At 33.6% G+C, this 20809-nt stretch overlaps 1 pseudogene; it reads left to right on the top strand.

The window, feature by feature from the left end:
- Positions 1 to 20809, top strand: part of LOC126025829 (microtubule-associated protein RP/EB family member 2-like) — a 74010-nt pseudogene that overhangs the window by 2454 nt on the left and 50747 nt on the right.

Raw genomic sequence — 20809 nt, forward strand, 5'->3', positions numbered from 1 at the left:
TAAGCATATGAGTGTGTTTTCAAAACAATAAAATGGACTGGACAAAATAGAGAGAAAATGGAATGTACATTCTATGTGAAACATCCCTCTCAGAGAGATTTTTTTCCTCTTCTTCAATCTATCTTTCCGAACTAATTCAGATAGTCAACCCACACACAGGTTTTAGGCATAAATGGTGTCTTGTGAGAAGAATTTTAACTTGATTTTTATTTCTTCATTTCCATTATCATTTGTGTTCAATTTTTTCTGTTGACAGATACCTGTGTGGTAAGCGCATACTACTAGGAAATGGGACATTCTTTGTGTTCATTCATATTTTTAAAATGTCACAAACCATTATACCTATTCATTTACTTGTCTAGAAAATTGCCTGTTTTGACTTTTTTTATTACCACAAAGGAAGAAAAATAACCACTGAATATATAGGCAGATAGCCTGAAACCTCTATAAATAGATGATACTACTGGTTCCTTTCCTTTTCCATTAATGCCACTTTTTTTCTAATGACAGTGTCTTTGAAAATAATTTCAACTTCCTTGATGCTACAAAACTTTAAGATATTTTACCAGGCTATTGGTGAGCTTCTGACAGCAGCGACATTAGTGGTAGGATTTAGATTTTAACATCTTTCTTTGTAAATGTTTGCATTTCTTTGTTGTTCACTTTGAAATTAAAATATAAGAGAGGGAGATTTATAGTGCTGAGTTACCCAAATTGTCACCGGTTCTTACTTTTTTTAATTCCTTTCAAGATCCATGGTTTCATTTTCCTTCATAGCTACTTCATGTTCCTCTGGGCAAATAACTGGTTCACTTCACACTGAAATTATGCAATAACTGTCTATAATTTGATATGTTCCTGAATATTTTCCTAACTCTAAAGTATATTATATTTTATATAATTTATATATTTATATAATTTATATATTTACTGCACTGAGACATCCCTGTCAAATATAATGATGAGCAGAGCCAAAAATAGAAAAAATAGATAACCTATTGACAAAAGAGTGATTGATAAAATTTCAAAAATATAATCAGAAAGAAGTAGGACAGAGAAAAAGAAGCCAAGTAGTGTCTTAGCAATGATCCTATTTGATATAGTAAAGATACAAAGTGCTGATGGTCCAAGTACTGACCACAGAAATCAGAAATGAAATATCTCCATGGGTAAATTGACCAAGGTACACAAGTAACTTGGATGGTCGTAATTATAAACTAGATAACAAGAGATCTCGCATGTCTGGCAAGTTATGCCATATAAGTTCATTTTTGAGAGGAAGATTTTAATCAAATAGGACTGGAGAGATAATTCAGAGTGTAAGGTGCTTGCCTATTATACAACTGATCTGAATTTGGTTGCAAGTAACACAGAAGACTCCCCTACCAGGAGCAATCCCTTAGCATAGAGCCAGTAGTAAACCCTGAGTACAGCCAGGTGTGGCCTAAAACAATGCCCAATATTACTAGTTACTTGAATGGTTTTTATGCAGAGAAATCTAATTTATGATTAAATATGTGCATCCCTTAATGCAAGGATGTTTTTCTTTCTTTCATAATGGTGCTAATTTTTCTCATGTATATTTATTTTTAAGTTACATAATTATAATAGTATTTTAGATGCTGATATTCCCATATCTATAAGGCTTTTAACTATTCATCCTAATCAAGCAATGCAAATTATTTAAATATATGCATTCACTTATTTTATATAGGTGCTGTAAGTTTATATGCCCCACTTATATGAAATGATCCAGTCATTTTAAAGAAGATAATACATATTTTGTTTTTATTTTAAGAAAACTTTTTCTTGTTTAAATAAATGTGGATATAGTAACTCATTTTGAATTTTATAGCCTTACTAAAAACAAGAAACAGATATCTATGTAGACCTAAAAAACTAAAAAACTGAAGAATTGCCTTAATATATAAAGTACTTGTGTACTTGTCTTAAAAATAAAATTAACTATATATTCATATATGTAATATATATATAAATATATATATATATTGGTTTGGGGGTCACACCGGTGATGCTCAGGGTTTACTCATGGCTATGCATTAAGAAATCACTCCTGGGGCCGGAGAGATAGCATGGAGGTAAGGCGTTTGCCTTTCATGCAGGAGGTCATTGGTTTGAATCCCGGCATCCCATATGGTCCCCCGTGCCTGCCAGGAGCAATTTCTGAGCCTGGAGCCAGGAATAACCCCTGAACACTGCCGGGTGTGACCCAAAAACCACAAAAAAAAAATCACTCCTGGCTTGGGGGACCATATGGGATGCCGGAGATCTAACCAATCAACTGTGTGCAAGGCAAATGCCATACCTCTGTGCTATTGCACTTACCCTTATTCATATTTTATAGAAATAATGTTTTCTATTATCAATCTATCAGTTATAATAACAAAATCAGCTAGCAAAGTTTATATCTTATCCATGAAAGAGAAACCATCTTTTTTTTTTTTTTTTTTTTTTTTTTGCATCCCAGAGCCTGCCAGAAGTGACTTCTGAGCACAGAGCCAGGAGTAACCAACCCCTGAGTGCCGCCGGGTGTAACCCAAAACCCAAAACCCAACCCCCCCCCAAAAAAGTAAAAAAAAGTACATCAGACATTTTCTGTAATAAGTCAGAGTTTTCTGCCTGCATTTTATGTATCTCATAATTTTTATACTTTAACATATCAAAAATCCCAATATATAAATTTCCATAAAAATTATAATATCTGTATTTTCCATGTTCCTAGTTCTTTTTTTTTTATTTAAACACCTTGATTACATACATGATTGTGTTTGGGTTTCAGTCATAAAAGGAACACCACCCATCACCAGTGCAACATTCCCATCACCCAAGTCCCAAATCTCCCTCCTCCCCACCCAACCCCCGCCTGTACCCTAAACAGGCTCTACATTTCCCTCATACATTCTCAATATTAGGACAGTTCAAAATGTAGTTATTTTTCTAACTAAACTCATCACTCTTTGTGGTGAGCTTCCTGAGGTGAGCTGGAACTTCCAGCTCTTTTCTCTTTTGTGTCTGAAATTTATTATTGCAAGAATGTCTTTCATTTTTCTTAAAACCGATAGATGAGTGAACATTTCTTTAAAATTTCATAGCATAGGCTTAATATATAAATGTAGTTTTAGAGAACACTGTTATATTTTAACTATTTTTATATTAGAACATACATTTTTATTTGTACTATAATTATTTTTTAAATAATTTTTATTTTGACCACAGTGGATTACAAAGCTTTCACAGTAATATTTCAGGTACATAATAACATTGAATCAGGGGTATTCCCCAAAACAATGTTGTCCTCCCTCCACCCGTGTTCCCAGCATGCATCCCATATCCCCCTCCTTTGCCCCCCAGGCTGCTAGTATAAGCGGTCCTATCTGTGTCCAGCTTGTTGTAGATTGGGTATCAATTCTGTTGTCGTTGGCTTTGGATTTGGTGTTTAAGTTTGATAATTTTTTTTATTTCTACTAGATGTTCATACTACTGTTTGGTCTTGGTAGCCTCCATTATTTCTCCCTCAATTTGTGAGACAGAACAAGAGGTTTAAGTTATGTAGTTATGTTAGAAGGAAATGAAAAAAAGGGGGGCTGCACAAAAATCAAACAAGCAAAAAATTGGGAGGAGTCCTTCTAGAGGCTATAAATATTGTTTTAAGAGAAGAAAAGGAAAAAGGAAGAAAAACATAAGAGTACAAAAAAAATCAAACAAAAAACCCTGAAAAGCACCAGAACAATGAGTACCACAGCATTAAAGACAACAGCCAAACAATAACAAAGGTCCTGAGATAAAAACAAAACAAAGTACACACACACACAAACAAGCAACAACAACTATAACAAAAAATTAATTTGTGCTTTTTATTTTGCATAGGCACAGTAAATATTGGGGAGATTAGAAAGGGAATTCCCTTGGCCTAAGAGATACAGGATTTCTCTGCCCTTGAAGTATACTGTCATAGGAATAACTGCAGGCTCTGTACATGCTCTTATTCTCTTCCCTAGGTCCTTTTGTGATGTCTGGAAATTTTCCACTTAGTCATGGATGACAAAATCAGGCCTCTGTAAATAGAGATCTTTGTATTTTCACAGGTCATAGGACGGAGCCTAGAAGGAAGTCTTTCTTTACGGTTCCAGACGTTCTGTTCCATCACTGTTATTTAATCAGTCTTCTGTAGTTGGAGATCTTGGTTTTTGCACAGATCCTAGGACAGAGCCTAGGATAGAGTCTTTCATGATGTTTCCAGAAGTTCTGCTCAGTTGTAGTTATATCAGTCAGACCTCTGTAATTAGAGATATAGGTTATTGTATAGGTCATAGGCCAAAGCCTAGAGTAGGTCATTTTTATTGGTCCCAGGATAGATTCTGCCCAGTCATGGTTGTCACTGTCAGTCTTCTGTAGTTAGTGATCTTGGCTATTGCACAGTTCAAAGGATGACATGTCTTCTGATTTCATCTTATCATTAGGTGGTGAGGTAAGACAACCTGCTCTTAGACCAAGTTGTTGCCATTTCCTCATTGTCAAGATGTCATATCAAAACTGGCTATTGTTGGTGTCAGAAGAGTATTAAGAATGTTCTCGAGGAAGTTCGGTTCCTGGAGCTGTTGCAGAGAACTTTGCCAGTTCTATGTCTGAGATCTAGGATTTGGGGTTGGATAGTTACTGTCTAATTAGATGGAGTCTAAGTTGGGACCAAATGACATATGTTCAAGGTGGGAGATGCCCCTGAATTGTAAAATGTATGAAGTAATTACTTATCCCTAGTAGACAAGAGCTTGTTTATATACATAAAATTTCTCCTTTTTAAATATGCCTGTTCAAAATGAAATGGTGCTATATTATATTGCTGGTGCATTTGGGGGTGTGAGTGTCAGGCTCCATTATCTCTGTGCCCTGTTTTTGACCTGAGTTTTAATCCTGGGCAAGACATTTTCTTGTAGATTTTTGTACTAAGTAGAACCAAAACAGATGAAGTTAAGGAGGAGAAAAAAAACACAAAAACAAGACTTTATTATATATATATATGTATATATATATATATATACATATATATATATATGGTAAAAAGAATAAAAATGAGTTTAAAAAAATAATTAAGGGAACAAAGTGATGCAGGAGACTACCTCATATTTGGGGATAAACAGGTTAAAAGGTAGTCAATACCCCTCCCCGCAAAATGTGGACTGTTGCTTGAAACGATATTCAGCTCCAGAAGGACCTCCAGTGCAAGAAATCTACCAGAGCCCTTTCTGCCACGAACCATTTCTGAAACACAAGACCAGGGTGTGTTGAAAATGTGGCCTAGATTCCATCCACCACAAGATTATCTCAAAAGACAATGGGGAAGCCTCTACTATTATTTTTTAAATATACTAACTGATCATATTATACATATATTACTTCTTTTAACATGTTATGTATATGAACACATTACTTTTTATAATTTTATTCTGATGAATTATACTATAAGATAAATATCTTTCCATAAATATTTGCACAAATTATGCAATTATTTAGACTACTAAAGACAAACATTTTGTTTATAAATTAAACCATTTATATAAATAGAATTCACATTATCTACATTACTTTCCATAATTTATATATTTTACAGCTGCTAATCACCAAATTCAAAAAGCACTGAATTTTATTGTATTTTATAAATAATGTTTCAGAGTATTTATCCTGTGGCATTTTTCCACAATACATTTATATAAACTATAACCAAATATCATAATACATTTGCTATTATGGATATATAATAATGCTTAGAGAATACTAGTATGATTCACATGCAATGGTAAAACTTGTACTTTTCAATCCTATCCCTAGAAGTGATATTTTCTGTCAGACCAATTACTACAAAAGATTATGCTCTAACATCATTACTAAATTTCAAAAACACACCTATTTTCTCTATCTTTTAGCACGGAGAGATAGTATGGAGGTAGGACATTTGCCTTGCATGCAGAAGGATGGTGGTTCGAATCTCGGCATTACATATGGTCCCCTTAGCCTGCCAGGAGCGATTTCTGAGCATAGAACCAGGAGTAATCCCTGATCGCTGCTGGTTGTGACCCAAAAAAAAAAAAAAAAGAGGAAAAAAGTTTAATAAAGCATATTACATATTTAATAATGATAGAAAAAATAAATGAAAACATTGAATATTATATAACTATTATAATCTGATGATTTCTTACAAAGCTGAACAAAGAAGTCATCATACTTCTTTGAATTTACACAAAGGAACGGAAAGTTTATGTCCATATAAAAACCTGCACACAGATGTTTATAACCGTTTTATTCATAATTGCCAAAATTTTGGAAGCAAAAAAAAAAAAAAGATATCCTTCAGTAGTTAAATAAAGAAACAAACTGTAGTGCTTCCAGACAACAGAATAACAGATACTCACAATGTAAGAGTTGGAGCCGGAGCAGTAGCCGAGTCGGTAGGGAATTTTACCTTGCACATAGCCAACCCAAGACTAATGCAGGTTTGATCCCCAGTATCAGAAATGACCCTGAGTTTAATAGAAGCAATTTCTTTTTTTTTATTAATCTTATTTTTAGTTTTATTTCCTTTATTTAAACATCTTGATTACATAAATGATTGTGATTAGGTTTCAGTCATGTAAAGAACACCCCCTTCACCAGTGCAACATTCCCACCACCAATGTCCCAAATCTCCATCCATCCCACCCCACCCCCACCTGTACTCCAGACAGGCTTTCCAGTTCCCTCATTCATTCACACGATTATGGTAGTTCTCTGTGTAGTTATTTCTATAGCTGCACTCACCACTCTTTGTGGTGAGCTTCACGAAGTGAGCTGGAAGTTCAAGCCGTCCTCTCATTATCTCTGAGGATTGTTGCAAAAATGACTTTTATTTCTCTTAAAACCCATAGATGAGTGAGACTATTCTGTATCTCTTTATCCCTCTGACTTATTTCACTCAGCATGATATATTCCATGTACATCCATGTATAGGAAAATTTTATGACTTCATCTCTCCTGACGGCTGCATAATATTCCATTATGTATATGTACCACAGTTTCTTTAGCCATTCGTCTGTTGAAGGGCATCTTGGTTGTTTCCAGAGCCTGGCTATTGTGAATAGTGCTGCAATAAATATAGGTGTGAGGAAGGGGTTTTTGTATTGTATTCTTGTGTTCCTAGGGTATATTCCTAGGAGTGGAATAGCTGGGTCGAATGGGAGCTCAATTTCCAGATTTTGGAGGATTCTCCATATCGCTTTCCATAGAGGTTGTACTAGACGGCATTCCCACCATCAGTGGATAAGAGTTTCTTTCTCTCCACATCACTGCCACAATGATTGTTCTCATTCTTTGTGATATGCGCCAATCTCAGTGGTGTGAAGTAGTATCTCATCGTTGTTTTGATTTGCATCTCCCTGATGATTAGTGATGAGGAGCATTTTTCATGTGCCTTTTGGCCATTTGTATTTCTTTTTTATCAAAGTGTCTGTTCATTTCTTCTCCCCATTTTTTTTTTATGGGATTAGATGTTTTTTCTTGTAACATTCTGTCAGTGCCCTGTATATTTTGGATTTTAGTCCTTTATCTGATGGGTGTTGGATGAATAGTTTCTCCCACTCGGTGGGTGACTCTTGTATCCTGGGCACTATTTCTTTTGAGATGCAGAAGCTTCTCCGTTTAATGTATTCCCATCTGTTGATCTCTGCTTCCACTTGTTTGGAAAGTGCAGTTTCCTCCTTGAAGATGACTTTAGTCTAATGTCATGGAGTGTTTTACCGATGTGTTGTTCCATATACCTTATGGTATCAGTTCTGATTTCAAGGTCTTTAATCCATTTGGATTTTACCTTCGTACATGATGTTAATTGGGGGGGTCTATGTTTGCTTTTTTGCAAGTGGCTAACCAGTTCTGACAGCACCACTTGTTGAAGAGATTTTCCCTGCTCCACTTAGGATTTCTTGCTCTTTTGTCAAAAATTAGGTAATTGTATGTCTGGGGGACAATGTCTTAGAACTCAAGCCTATTCCACTGATCTGAGGGTCTATCTTTATTCTAATACCATGCTGTTTTGATAACTATTGCTTTGTAGTACAGATTAAAGTTGGGGAAAGTAATGTCTCCTTTTTTCTTTTCCCTAGGAGTGGTTTAGCTATTTGAGAGTCTTTATTGTTCCAGATAAACTTCATAAGTGTTTGTTCCACTTCTTTGAAAAATTTCATGGGTATTTTTAAGGGGATCGCATTAAATCTGTATAATGCTTTGGAGAGTATTGTCATTTTAATGATGTTAATCCTGCCAATCCATGATCAGGGTATGTGTTTCCATTTCCGTGTGTCCTCTTTTATTGCTTGGAGCAGGGCTTTATAGATTTTTGTATAATTTCTTCTGGCTTTAAAATTGCTTGGTCTTTAACTCCATTGTTTGACTTTGGATATTGGTTAGCAATTTCCTAGTGGCATGTCAGATTTGAAGTTCAGTTTATATCGTCTTACCCTTCTCAGTCCCTTCATTGATTTCTTCGCTATTTTCATATTAAGTCTGATGAAGTTGCCAACAGATCTAGTTTCCAGAAATGTAAATGCTGTAATTTGCAATGCTCTGATTTTAAACAATAACACTTGTACTGAAGGTCTCTGTAAGAAGCTGTTGAGTTATTCAATTCATCAGTGTTAAAGAAGCATTGTCTTAAGAACACCCGAAGATCTGTTCTTTAACACATACCTGAAATAAAGCTGTTATTATTATATAACACGTGTTATTGAGAATCTGCAGCTATTAAAGACTGCAGAGTGAGCAAGGAAAGTGCTGTAGGGAGGAACCATGATACGGCAGCTTCCATGAAGCCTGCTATTTGAACACACCTTTTACTGCTGCCCTTAATAAAAGAATAATTATACCTAATGCACCTTGAAATTAGCAAATGGCAATATTAAAGAGAGACCATAAAATGTAACTTCAAAATTCATTGTTCATACAAGAAAGAAAATCAATGTTCAGAAAATTTGACCTTTAAGTATATCTTCCTTAAATTACAGGTGGTGTTCCAAGAAAGTATCAGAATTATACCTAAGTATTGAAAAATTTGATTTATTCAATATATGAAAGGGCAAAATGTTGTATAATTCAGTATTTTTAACTCCATCTATTTAAATAATTATTTAGTAAAGGTGCAGTAAGGTATTTCTTTTGTTTCATTAAACGTGATTTATTAAATGAATTATATATTTTAATATATCTATAGGGGTAACTGAAATATATTTCCTCTAAACCATTATCATATGTATTCTATATCCAGTTAATCAAAGAAATAAGATTTTACTATGACATTTTCTAAAATTACAAATGAAAAGAAGTTATTGAGAAAAATTAAATGACTTATTCAGTTTCACTGAGCTTCAATAGCAAAACTCTAACTTTAATATTGAGCATATTTTGTTGTAGCATGAACACTTTAAAATGGAAAAATGCAAGATCAATTTCCTAATCACAACATGATATAATGCTATAATTTATTTCGTAAATGAAGTGTGAGAAAATTGCCTGTTAAGATATTTTTTAAAGTTAAATTCTACTCTGATGATTTTAGAGGAACAGTTTTATTTATTGATGACTCTACTTCCATTATTATATATTAATAGATTCACAACTTCTTAATTCAACCTTCATTTCTAATTACCAAATTGACTATAACTACCAATGCCAAAAATTGATCTAAAAGTACAAAATCAAGCCAAAGCATCACTGACTGAAAAGTTATTGGCTAGAATTCTCAAATAAATAGTTTGTATTTCTTTTCTATATGCCTGATCAACAAATGGATGCTCAATAAATAACAGGTAATTGGTTACAATCAGCTGTTTAGACATAATAGAATATGAGAGAAACAGAAGTTGCAATAGTTTTAATGCAGTTAGGTTGTTTATAAAACATAAAATGACTATTCTTTATATCAAACTCCTTTACTCACTTATTTGTTACATATGAATTTGCTTTCTGGATGTTAGATAGTTACAAGATGTCTATTAAAAGGAATTAAATTTTAATTGCCTGTTATCAAAGTGACTAATGATAATGATAAAAAATGGCATAGAATACAAAGCAATTCAAGAAGTAAAATATTTACTAATCATTCATATGTTTTAAATATAAAATTTTTTGCCATTCTAAAAGCTAAGAAATTCTCTAATATTCACACAGTGGAGGTTCACACATGCTAGCTCTGCAGGTGGATTTGAAATCATTGTCTTAAGCTCTGAGTCTGAAAATAGAAGAAAGATCATTTAAAATTCATGAATAGTAGTTTTAATAAGCAAGATACTTACACATTGGACTAGAGGACCACAGAATGAAAATATCTGTGCATTTGCCTGTGGGTTAAAAATTTAAATTACATTTAATCTAATATGCTCTTTACAGTACATTGTATTCTTAAGGTTCAACATTGAAAGTGGTTCCCATGGCAAGTGGATGGTTGGCAAATGGACGTGTGGAGAGAGAAGAGAATGAGGTGCTTCAGAATGTCAGAGCCCAGCTTCAGTGTAAGAGTCATCTCTCAGTGACCTCCTCCTCTTTCTTCCCTGAATAGCTCCTAAGATTGTTTCTCAGCAAAACTTTAAAAAGCATATTACTGTCCCCATGTCATTGATGAGAAAACAAGAGTACCTGCAGCTCTTGTAACTAAAGAAGATCACAAAGTAATGACCACTCAGGACCAGAAATTGGCCTTACTCATCCTCAAACACTATGCCGTGTTCCAAACAGTTGGAGGCTTCTATTTTAAGCAAAATGCAAGGACAAGCCATTTACTAAATTCTCAAGAGGACAAATAGGGTCTTAAATAAAATTAAAAAATGCCCCACAATTTATGATTTAATGCAAATAAAAAACCTAACGAGGTCAACTTTTATGTCAACAAATTTTATGTGGATTCAAAATACAGTAGATTCACATGATATTTTGTTTATGTCTAATAGCTAACAGAGATTCTTGAAATATAAAATATGATCCATATAAGATGTAGGCATGCATTTATATAGCATGCTTCATTATCCTAGAAATTCATATAAGTTGAATTAGAAATAACAATGGTAACTGAAATGAAATTATATTTTTTTTAGGGGGAGGCATACCCAGCTGTATTCAGGACTCATATCTGACTGTGTTAAGGGATCACTTATGTCAGTGCTTGGAGGACTCTCTACAGTGATGGAATCAAATCAGGATAGCTTGTCAAGAAAAGCTACTTACCCACAGTACTAGTTCTTTTGTCCATAAATATTAATGATAGTATATTTTACACATAAAGCAATATGGCATACAGAATTTTATTCATTATCTATGTTCTATATACATCTATCATTCATCAGTATCATAGCATAAATTTACTTTTTCTCTTGTCATAGTGTTAAAAATATCTCAGTGAATGGTATAATATGTTGTGCACATAGTAAGAGAAAATGATTTCAATGTACCATAAATATCCACATATATCTTAAAAATGCAGAACAATTAGATATATTTCTTAAACTATTCTGGTTAAAAGAGGATGAAAATGTACTTATGTATATTTGTACATTTGAATGTTTGTTGGAAATTCTCTTCTTGCAACACTTTCAGTAATTTTTTGAAGTATGCATAAGCGCAATTACTCATCTTCAAGAAGATGACTAATTATCCAAACAGAATGCTTCCTTGTGAATATTGTAAACACAATTAAAGAGGAACCTAATGTAAATTGTAATAGAGTCTACCAGAATTTTTCTTTTTCTAAAGCTGTAAAATATAAATGTAAAATGTCCTATATATAGCCATATATTTTGTATTAATGCTATTTTAGTTCTAACACCTTTAACACATCTAACATACAAGATAAATTTAGTCTGTTAATAAATGGCATAAATTCTGGAGATACATGCATTCCTTAGAGTTTTCATTCACAAGCAAATTGGCCATCATGTTTGGGAAATCTGTTGGTGTTTGGATTAATTTGATTTACGTGTCTAATGTGATCATAATTATGCCCACTGGGTGGGAAATGTGACCAACTTGTGTTCTGATAGCACCTGTTTCACAGTTGGATTTTCACTAAGTGTTGAATAATAATCTTTAGAAAACAATTGAACAATAGAAAACCATTCCTTTATGCTGTGATTAGAATTTCTTTAATTTAAGAATTGTTAGAAATTCTAGCTTAGTGTTGACTTAGCCCTAATTGGACTGCCACATGATTAAGACAATGTTTATTCGAAAACAAAAATCAGCATTGAAGTCCATCATCAAAGGGCAGCTATGAATTCTGATGTTCCATTACAGAAACTGCACAGAGAAATTTTAAATTGTAAGGCTGTGAAGAGTATAGCTAAACTTGGGATATTTGTTTAGGAATTTGAGATGGCTAAAAGTCTCCAGACAGTCTGCGGTGTGGAGGCTTCTGAAGCAGATGATTTTCCTTGATCTTATTCATGTTAAAGGACTGAACATGATATTGTGTTCTTTCAGAGTCTTTGATAGAAAGAACTTGTCGAGTGCAGACTCATTCATAGTCTCTAATAGAGAACAGAGTCAGTCATATTAGTCTGGCTGTTCACTTTTCTATATTGAAGTTTCATAACAATAGATGAGAGACAAGGTAACGTTTGTTTTACTCATATAGGTTCCATAATAACAAAGACTGTTTTGTCCTTTTAATTCTCTCCTACTGAAAAATGCAACCTGCCTCCCAAATACATTTTCTGTCTATATTGACAAAACAAAACCATGCAGTCAGGTCTGTAGTGAAATAAGTGCAAATGAAAGACAAAAAAAAAATCATTCTCATTCCATAAAACTTTGGTATGCTTTTCCAAAGGCTTGCATGGAGCCTCACATAGCAGATGTATTCCTCCAGGCAGTCCTGGTACCATGTGCTGGTCTTTTAAAATCATCTAACGGATGAGCAAAAAATAAAGCACATGTTACAAGACTATAGAATTCTAGACATGCAAGAAATTTTAGCAGTATTGATCTAAACAGGAAATTAAATCCCAGATGATCTGAGCAATAATTTTGCAAGAAGGACCCTTGCCTTTCACTCAACCCACTTGTATTTCTTCTCTGGATTTCTTCCTAAAAGCAACCAGAAGTTGTCAGAGCGGTGGTACAAGTGGTAGGGCATTTGCTTTGCATGCACTAACCTAAGACAAATCGCTGTTTGATCGCCCAGCATCCCATATGGTCCCCTAAGCCAGGAGTGATTTCTGAGCCCATAGCCAGGAGTAAACTCTGAGCATCACTGGTGTGGCCCAAAAACTAAAACAAACAAACAAATAATAAAAGCAACTAGAAGTAATCTCTGAGCACAGAAACAGGAATAAGCCCTGAGTATTAATAAACCCTGGGTACAGCTGCCCTTAAATAAATTAAACTTCAGGGATATTAATTTGTATTGTCATTCATATTAATTGTCATTCATATGGACAGGTGACATGGGTAAAATCCTTGCCTTACACTTGGATGTCCTGGTTTGATTCTCAGGATTGACCAGAATGCTTTCTGGATTGATCCCTGACCACAGAGATGGGAATAAATTCTGAGCATAGCAGGATATAGAACTCAAAGGAAATATATATATATATATATATATATATATATATATATATATAAAACAAAAAATCTAAGAATCATGCATATTCTATGAGAATAAGATACTTCTCTTATGCTCTTCTTTCCCAAGCCAAAAATGACAACACACTTTGTCATGGATAAAAACAATTAGGTTTTAGGGTTAAAGTTATATTTTATGCATAATTCTTAAACTAATACTTTGAGGTTATAAAACAGAAGGAGTAAATTTCCTGCCTTGCATGTGACTGACCTTGGTTTAATCTTCAGCACCACATATTGTTCCCTAGCACTTCCAGAAGTGAACCCTGCGCTTCAAGTCAGTAGTAAGAAGAGCTTTGCATTATCATGTGGTCCCAAACTACAACTAATAATTATTATTGTTGATATATAAATATATATATTATATCATACATATAGTTAGTTATGTTAGATATTATATAGATCAAATGAACATAACTACTCAATGTTTAAATATAGATACATCTGCATTATGTCTTATAGAAGCCATTTTATTACTTGACTTTTACCCACCTGCAGTTACCCCAATCCTATTAGGAACACTTCTCTAAAGCCATTTTTGTTTTGCATTCTTCTGAATGAAGTTTTATTGTCCATCCAAATATTATAATTTGTTTGCTTCTTCAAATCTTACTTCAACATGTGAAATGTTGGAATGCTCGTAACATTGGATACATTATTAACTTCATTTCAATACGACTATATTTGGGTAACAGATTCATAACAGAATTCTAAAACTTATTTTTTCACATAAAATTATGCCAGAATAAACTGAAATAATTTAAAAATATTTATGATTAGACACAAACATGCTTCTCATGTTTCATTTTTTTAGATGCTAAATGTCCTCTATGACCTATAGATTAAGATTATAAAAAGACAATTACATATGATCTTACAGTTTGGAATTCTTTGGTATTTTAAAGTATTGAATTAAAACTAAGATGTTTTAATTTTATCATCATTTTCTTAAATAATAGTTCAAGCTTTTATTATATTTTTGTTATAAAATAATTAGAGTAGTAAATGTGTTGATATTTTGCTCTTTACTATAACCACATATTGATATTATATATCTCTCTAGAAGTCCATTTATAATTTTATTAATGATTGAGGATTTACTACACTTTGCATGCATTATTTTACCTTCGATTTCATTTTTTCCTTGAATGTAGAGAAGAATAACATGACAGGTTAATAAAATATTCCTATTTCAACCTTGAATATATTTTTTCTAATGAAAAAATTTAATTTTGTTAAAAATGATTATATGATATGAGAATTTAAACTAGAAATTTAAGACAATATATCATGACAGACAGTACTACTAAAAATAATACAACTAAATTGAGTATATTTTAAATTAATAATTTGTTTTTTCAGGAAAGTGAGTAATCAGTTTTATATTTATGTCAACATCTAGATGGAGTGGAACAAGATGAGGCCCTTTGATTTCTGACTAAACTGTGATTTCTCTTTTAGTCAGAAAACTATTCCTGTATTCATATTCCTGTTTTCACAACAGAACATGCGGACATTATTATTAATTCCATATGTATCCTCTATTTTTCCTTTATTGTTCTATTTTCTGATAATTTAGCAGGAAGATTTAGAGTGTAAAAAGGAAATTTAATTGAGGTCCATAAAAATTATTACGTTTTCATCCTTTCCTTACATAAGAACTGAATGTCTTGCTGAACTTAATTTAATACAAAAAGGTGCAAAAACAAAGCTCAAATGCATAAAGTTTATGAAGTACATAAAGAATAAAAGTTTCAGATTGATTTTAAATTAGTTTATGTATTTAATGTGGAGTTAAAAATAGAGTTGACAAACCTTTGGTCCTAGATTTTAGAAATTCCAGAGGCAAGAAATAATGGGGTACAGTAAGAGGACAATTGGTATTAGGTCCATCAGTAGTGTGGAATTATGACATAGGTATCAAAACCACAGATTCAAGAACTCAAACTGCAAAATTCTTTTTTTAAAAGCTTTAGTTGAGGGGCCGGAGTGGTGGCGCAGGCAGTAGGGCACATATATGGTCCCCAAGCCAGGAGCAATTTCTGAGCACATAGCCAGGAGTAACCCCTGAGCATCTGAGCATCACTGGGTGTGGCTCAAAAACTAAAACAAACAAACAAAACAAAAAATAAAAACACAAATGTAAAATTATAAGATAAGATAAATATGCAATTTGATGATTATAAGTGAAACTGTGATAGCAGGAAAATTCATAAAAATTGAAGTTTTTATCACTATATATTCCCTTTTCTTTAATTTTTTAATAATCTGTGAGAATAAGGATGTTAGCTGATCCTATTGTAATAACTTCACAATATATTTAAAGTAAATCATCTTCTATTTCCCTGAAAATTATACACTGTAAGGTGGCAGCTGTTTATTTATTTATTTATTTATTTATTTATTTATTTTTGTTTTTGGATTTTGGTTTACACCTAACAGTGCTTAAGGGTTGCTCCTGGCTCTGCTCTGAGAAAATCACTACTGGCAAGCTTGCAGGCCCATATGGAATTCTGGGATTTCAACCACCCTCTGTCCTGAGTCGACTGCGTGCAAGGGAAGCCCCCTACCGCTGTGCTATCTCTTCAGCTCCATATATTTTAACAACTCTTATAAAAATTACATATAAACCTAAGTTATTTTTGTTAACTCATGCGAGTTTTTATTATTGAAGGTATTTCTTAGCTTTAATATTTTTTAAAAGTGTGTCTCTAGCTTTTCAAAGAAAATGAGGCAATCACCAGAGGGAGCCCAAGTTACCTAATCCTTTCACAAGAACTAAAATTTCATCTGTCATCAAAGAAGTAGGTGTAATTCTCAAACTGGGTCTGGCTAAAGAGGGGAAGGGGATTTCTGAGGTGTCTATAAATAAATTTTTAATATAGATTTTCTTTATCTGATAGAACAGTTTTCTATATTTTTAAATAACTTGAAATTCAAAAACATGAACAATTTCTAGCAACAATATAATCAATGCATATGTTTTTATTTTAATATATACATAAATGCAGATATAATTCTTCGGAATTTGAATGCCATTGGGTTTGAGGCTTAAGCTCTTTTTCCTTTTTCTGGTATAAGAGTTTCTGTTTGTATTATTGATAGTCTATTATTTAAGTCTTTTTCAATGATAAGACTTGGGATTTCTACTTCAGTTTCCTTCCCATCCAGACTATATTTCCCCCAAACAAATGATGTTCCTTTCTCTCCACATCCCCAGCAGCACTTCTTGTTTTCCTTTTTTGTGATGTGTGCCAATCTCATAGCGTGAGGTGGTACCTCATAGTAGTTTTGATTTGCATCTCCCTGACGATTAGTGATGTTGAGTATCTTTTCATCTGTCTTTTGGCCATTTGCCTTTCTTATTTTTCAAAGTGTCTGTTCATTTCTTCTCCCCATTTTTTGATGGGGTTAGATGTTTTTTCCTTGTATACTTCTGTCAGTACCTTGTAAATTTTGGACATTAGTCCTTTATCTGATGAGTATTGGGTGAATAATTTCTCCCACTCAGTGGGTGGCCTTTGTATTCTGGGCACTATCTCCTTTGAGATTCAGAAGCTTCTCAGCTTAATATAGTCCCATCTGTTTATCTCTGCTTCCACTTGTTTGGAGAGTGCTGTCTCCTCCTTAAAGATACCTTTAGCTTCAATGTCCTGGAGTGTTTCGCCTACATGCTGTTCTATATATTTTATAGTTTTAGATCTGATATCAAGGTCTTTAATCCATTTGGATTTTACCTTTGTACATGGTGTTAGCTGGGGGTCTGAATTTTCTTTTTTGCAAGTGGCTAACCAGTTGAGCCAACACTACTTGTTGAATAGGCTTTTTTTGTTCCATCTTGGATTTTTGCTCCTGTATCAAAAACTAGGTGGTTATATGTCTGAGGAACTTTATCTGAGTACTCAAGCCTATTCCACTGATCTGAGGGTCTGTCTTTATTCCAATACCATGCTGCTTTTATAACTATTGCTTTGTAATACAGCTTAAAATTGGGGAAAGTAATGCCTCCCATATTCCTTTTCCCAAGGAGTGCTTTAGCTATTCGAGGTTGTTTATTGTTTCAAATGAATTTCAGAAGTGTTTGATCCACTTCTTTGAAGAATGTCATGGATATCTATAGAGGAATCACATTAAATCTGTACAATGCTTTGGAAGTATTGCCATTTTAATGATGTTGATCCTGCCAATCCATGAGCAGGGTATGTGTTTCCATTTCTGCGTGTCCTCTCACTTCTTGGAGCAATGTTTTATAATTTTCTTTGTAAAGATCCTTCACATCTTTAGTCAGGTTGACTCCAAGATATTTGAATTTGTGTGGCACTAATGTGAATGGGATAGTTCTCTTAATGTCCATTTCTTCCCTATCATTATTAGTGTATAAAAAGTCCATTGATTTTTGTGTGTTAATTTTGTAGCCTGCCATGTTGCTATATGAGTCTATTATTTCTAGAAGCTTTTTGGTAGAGTCTTTATGGTTTTCTAAGTAGAGTATCATGTCATCTGCAAACAGTGAGAAATTGACTTCTTCCTTTCTTATCTGGGTTCCCCTGATATCTTTTTCTTGCCTAATCGCTATAGCAAATACTTCCAGTGCTATGTTGAATAGGTGTGGTGAGAAAGGACAGCCTTGTCTTGTGCCAGAATTTAGAGGGAAGGCTTTTAGTTTTTCTCCATTGAGGATAATTTTTGCTACTGGCTTGTGGTAGATGGCTTCAACTATATTGAGAAAGGTTCCTTTTATTCCTATCTTGCTGTGAGTTTTCATCAAGAATGGGTGTTGAACCTAATCAAATGCTTTTTCTGCATCTATTGACATGACCATGTGATTTTATTTTTATTGTTGTTTATGTTGTGTATTATGTTGATAGATTTACGGATGTTAAACCATCCTTGCATTCCTGGGATAAAATCTACTTGATCAAAGTGAATGATCTTCTTGATGAGGCACTGGATCCTGTTCACAAGGATTTTGTTGAGAATCTTTGCATCTGTGTTCATCAGGGATATTAGTCTGTAATTTTCTTTTTTTGGCAGCATCTCTATCTGGTTTTGGTATTAAGGTGATGTTGGCTTTATAAAAGCTATTTGGAAGTGTTCCTGTTTTTTCGATTTCATAAAAGAGCCTGGCCAGGATTCGTAATAGTTCCTCTTGAAAGGTTTGAAAGAATGGATTCATCAGGGCCTGGGCTTTTGTTTCTGGGCAAATTTTTTATTATAATTTTAATTTCCTCAATAGTGATGGGGGTATTTAGATATGCTACATCTTCTTTATTCAACCGTGGAAGGTTATGAGTTCAGAAATTTATCCATTTCGTCCAGGTTCTCATATTTAGTGGCATAGAGATTTTCAAAGTATTCTCATTTCTAATATGCGTTATCAAGTTTCTCTCTCTCTTTTTCTTTGTGAGTTTTGCCAGTGGTCTATCAATCTTGTTTATTTTTTCAAAGAACCAACTTCTGCTTTCGTGATCTTTCGAATTGTCTTTTGGGTTTCCATTACATTGATTTCTGCTCTCAGCTTTGTTATTTCCTTCTGTCTCCCTATTTTTAGTTTTTTTTTTGTTGATCATTTTCTAATTCTATAAGCTGTGTCATTAAATTATTCATGTATGTTCCTTATTCCTTCCTGATGTGTGCTTGCAAAACTGTAAATTTTCCTCTCAGTACTGCTTTTGCTGTATTCCATAGGTTCTGATAGTTTGTGTTTTCATTGTTGTTTGTTTCCAGGAAATTTTTTATTTCTTCTTTGATTTTATCTCGGACCCACTGGTTGTTCAGTAGTAAGACTGTTTAATTTCCAGTTGTTAAATTTTTTCTTCTGTGTCTCTTTGTAGTTCACATCTAACTTCAGAGCCTTGTGGTCAGCAAAGGTAGCCTGCAAAATTTCTATATCCTTGATTTTTTTAGTAGGTATATTTTATGTGCCAGCATGTAGTCTATCCTGGAGAATGACCATTGTACGTTGGAAAAGAATGTGTATCCAGGTTTCTGAGGATGGAGTGTCCTATATATATATATATATATATATATATATATATATATATATATATATATATATATATATATATCTACTAGGCCTCTTTCTTCCATTTCTCTTTTCAGGTCTAGTATGTTTTTGTTGGGTTTCAATTTGGTTGACCTATCAAGTGTTGACAAGCCTGTGTTGAGGTCTCCCACAATTATTGTGTTATTATTGATATCCTTTTTCAGATTGTCAACTATTGTATTAAATACTTTGCTGATCCCTCATTGGGTGCATATATGTTTAGGAGAGTGATTTCTTCCTGCTGTACATATCCCTTGATTAGTACATAATATCCATCTTTGTCCCTTACAACTTTTCTGAGTATAAAGTTTGTGTCATCTGATATTAGTATGGCCACTCCAGGTTTTTTAAGGGTGTTGTTTGCTTAAATGATTTTCCTCCAGCCTTTGATTTTGAGTCTATGTTTATTCTGACTATTCAGGTGTGTTTCTTGTAGGCAGCAGAAGTTTGGCTTCAGTTTTTTGATCCATTTCGCTACTCTGTGCCTCTTAACTGGTGCATTTAGTCCATTGACATTGAGAGAAATAATTGTCATGGGATTTATTGCCATCTTTGTGTAGAAGTTTGGTGTTTTTTTTTTTTTTGTCTTTAGAATAGATCTTTAGTTTTTCTTTTAAGGCTGGTTTTGAGTCTGTAAAGTTTTTGAGCTGTTGTTTATCTGTGAAGCCATGTATATTTCCTTCAAATCTGAAAGTGAGTTTTGCTGGGTGCAGTATTCTAGGTGAAGCATTTATTTCATTGATTTTTGTCACTATATCCCACCACTGCCTTCTGGCCTTGAGTGTTTCTGGTTACAGGTCTGCTGTAAATTTCAAGGATGCTCCCTGGAATGTAATTTCCCTTTTTGATCTTGCTGCTTGCAGTATTCTATCTCTATCTGTGGGATTCATCATTGTGACTAGGATGTGTCTTGGGGTGTTTCTCCTAGGGTCTTTTTTAGCTGGTACTTTTCAGGCATACAGAATTTGGTCACATGTTTTCTTTAGCTCTAATAGTTTCTCTGTGATGATGTTCTTGACTGTTGATTCTTCCTAGAGATTTTCTTCTTGAGTCTCTGGGACTCCAATGATTCTAAAGTTGTTTCTGTTGAGCTTATCAAAGACTTCTATT

The sequence above is a fragment of the Suncus etruscus genome, chromosome 13 (genome assembly GCF_024139225.1).
Source record: "Suncus etruscus isolate mSunEtr1 chromosome 13, mSunEtr1.pri.cur, whole genome shotgun sequence".
In the NCBI taxonomy this organism is placed as follows: domain Eukaryota; kingdom Metazoa; phylum Chordata; class Mammalia; order Eulipotyphla; family Soricidae; genus Suncus; species Suncus etruscus.